We start from the raw sequence: 3,234 nt of genomic DNA on the forward strand, positions 1-3,234 counted from the left end.
AAAACGTTGCCAATAAAATAAATGATTTGTTTATGTAACTATGGAGATCGAGTCGAGAAACGTCAACGTCAAGTAGATTTGCTCTAATTATAAGAAAACTTAGATTATGTAGATCGAATTTTGAATAATTTTTTTAGAGGGATTTTTAGAGAATCTGTTTGGATGCAACCCAGAGACGTTAAGTGATTGCAAATAAAACAAGCGAATTGTAACTGTGACTATTGTGATCGAGTTTTGCAGTGAAGAAAATTGTTTCAATTTGTACTTGAAATATGAGTATAAATTTTGTAAGTATAGACTCGTGTAATGGTTGTAAATTGATAGTGTTTTGAGTGATAAATAATGTTGGTTGTAGTAGTAAATCCTCGATTTTTTTTTTGGTGGGGTTGATATTGTATATTTGCTTGGTAGCCAGCGCACATCAAAACCATGTGGACTACGCACATGGGTCAGTGGGGTCGAAGTTGCGATGAGTAGGAGCGAGAGGAGGAGAGTGCGGATAAAAGAGCGATGGAAAGAGATGGGACGAGGGTTGGTTGGTTCGAGGGAGGTGTGTTTGCGCGCAGGGGGGGTAGACATCGAGACCATCCAGGTAAGAACTCAGGTAACAACTAACTGCGCGCCAGACACTTGCCGGATCCGTCCGCGATAACTTCGAACATTCTCGCTCGCTCACTTCGTCCGTATACAGGACCTTTCCTATACCAAACCAAAAGGACGATCAAGAAGAATCATAAAGGACGTAGAGCGCGCGCTAACCGGACGTGTGGATTTTGATGAACTCGATGTGTGCTATGGAAGCAGTGTGCAAGGAACAGTGAAGTGTGCAAAAACGAGGAAACCAATCCCCATAAAGGATAAGACGCAGCGGAAGAAGACGAGAAATCAACGCGTCGAGAAGTATTTGAAATTTAAACTTTTTGCGAAGAACAAGAAAAAGGTAAGAAGACAGTCTATTTTTGCGCGCTGACGAAGGGCATGTGCGCTCCTTTTTGTTAATCCAAAGAACATCTGATCAGACAAATCCAGCTGGTTCCCGATAAGAATGCTCTGCATGCGTTGTTTACCCAACGATAAGAATTCCCATATTTCTCTCTTTCTATCATATATTCATATAAATCTTTCTTTTTCTTTCATCCCCGCGTTTACAATAGGATTTTGAGGTGACATGAGTCCCTTTTTTCTATATATATTTAAAGAATAACAAGGGTCGTCTTTTTACTCTCGCGCGCACACATAAATTACCAGATTCCGGGAGAATGCGAATCGGATTTACATTAAAACGGAAAACCGCATTGTTCGGATTCGAATAAGAACGTCTACGAATGGGGAGAGAACCGTAAAAAAATAGATGGAATAATGAAGAATGGGACGACCCTTTTCGAATGTATCTATTTTTTTTCTGTGTTTGTGTTCTTTTCGCACAGTACTAGGATAGAAAGGAAATTGAAAGAAACGTTAATTGATTCGAAATTTAGAAAAAAAATAGACAGGGAGACAGGGGTCAACTTTCGGATGAAAATAAGCGCAAAACGAAATGTATGGATGGATGTAGTTGGTGGGAATGTGGTTCATCAATGTGTTGCACTTGAGAATTTGTTTTCAAGGACGAACAACGTCTGCGGACCTGTCTTCATCATCATCATCCTTAACCATTTAAGTCAAGTCATGTCTTGTTGAGTGACCGACGAAAACGATTGGTTCGATCAATACTTAAAACTCAAACTGACTTAAGTAATATTAAGTTACCATTGGCAACAGTAAACAAAATACTATTGTTTGTCTTTTTCTTATAGATCCAATACATCAAATAAGAAAAGTTGACTTAAGTCAATGTTACGTTGCATATGGCATCAAAATTTGCTATGATTTGATATGACTATAATTCAAAAATAAGTAATTCAAATTGACTTAAACGTAAAATTAATTAATTAATGAAGTATTTTGTTACATATTTTATAAATTTTTAATGAATTTGTTAAATTAGGGCATTGTTCGCTTCGTTGGGAAATTTTTAATTGTAAGTTTGCAGTGCTTATTAAGCGCCTGTTACCCTCTGGTGTCTGTGTGTATGTGTGGGAACGCGATACGATTAGCATAATTTCCATTAATGTGGGGAAGTTTTATTTTATTACGTTTTGGATGCCCACACATTTATTTATCTGTATCTTAAGTAACGAAGTAAAAAAAAAGTTACCAGTTAGTCTACTTGGATTCTGTAGATTTCCATTCTGATTTACGAATGAATAGATTCTCCCGCGCAAGAAGTGTAAAGGTGATGGATCAATTTCGGGGTGCTGCGGATTGATTGGCAGGTAATCGGAGCGATACAATTCTTCGCACGCCGACCCGAAAGTTTCCTTTTATTATTATTTTTTTTCATGAAGGGTCCGAGGACAGGCAGGACGGAACGGGCCGCATCGTCGTGACTTTTCCCAGAGGGGAAAAAGGTCGTCGTCGTTGTAGGAACACGAAACCCCCCTCTAAGGGTCTTCACCACTACTACTTCTTTTTTTATTCCTTCTTGGTTGTTTGCGTTTTGCTTTAACGGCCCGTTTGGGAATCCGTTCGACCCAATTCTAACGACCATCCAGTTCTCATTCTAATGATAAAGAAAGTGCTTTTTCATGCAAACCCTTTTTCTATTTCGGGCCCTGTCCCGTCCAGTCCGTTTCGTGGTTTGACTTCGACCTTTTTTTTTTGATCCATCCACCGTGATTCCATAAGAAAAATTAATGGGTTTCTCGAGAGGGCCGCAACCCTTCCTTTCACCATTCGTTACCTTACAAATTTTCGCTACACAATAACTCTCCGCTCTGTTTTCACTCTTCAAATTACAAACGACTTCCTCTTGCCATTCTTATTAACGCACTCTTACACATTCATCAAAGAGTTAAACTTCAATAATAAATCAATTATTTATTATTGAAGTTTAACTCTTTGATGAATTGTTAAGAATACTTTAATAAGAATGGCAGGAGGAAGTCCCAAACTTCATCATCAGTAACATCTCTTCTTATCGCATGCAGTTTTTCTGCATCCAATTGGATTTACCCCCCTTTCGTACAAAAGAAGAAAAAAAAACAGCAACAACTTGATTTCAATATATTCGTTAATCTTTCCAGCATAAAATTATATTCGTTTTTGTTACCATGGATACCGAAGATTCAATCAAATTCTAAGATTTGCAATTATCTTAGTTACCAAGGTTACGAGCATGGGAAGAATGCACTT

At 38.1% G+C, this 3,234-nt stretch overlaps 1 protein-coding gene across 7 annotated transcripts in view; it reads left to right on the forward strand.

Annotated features, from left to right (window-relative positions):
* The first annotated feature begins 640 nt into the window (after window positions 1-640).
* The window catches only part of LOC108564844, a 24,724-nt gene continuing 22,130 nt past the window's right edge, over window positions 641-3,234 (forward strand). For all 7 annotated transcript variants that reach the window (XM_017924003.1, XM_017924004.1, XM_017924005.1 and 4 more), the window contains exon 1: window positions 641-940. The gene's annotated coding sequence lies outside the window, so the exon portion shown is untranslated. The remainder of the gene's footprint in view (window positions 941-3,234) is intronic.

Source organism: Nicrophorus vespilloides, unplaced genomic scaffold (assembly GCF_001412225.1).
Source record: "Nicrophorus vespilloides isolate i.1.1-1 unplaced genomic scaffold, Nicve_v1.0, whole genome shotgun sequence".
NCBI classification, from domain to species: domain Eukaryota; kingdom Metazoa; phylum Arthropoda; class Insecta; order Coleoptera; family Silphidae; genus Nicrophorus; species Nicrophorus vespilloides.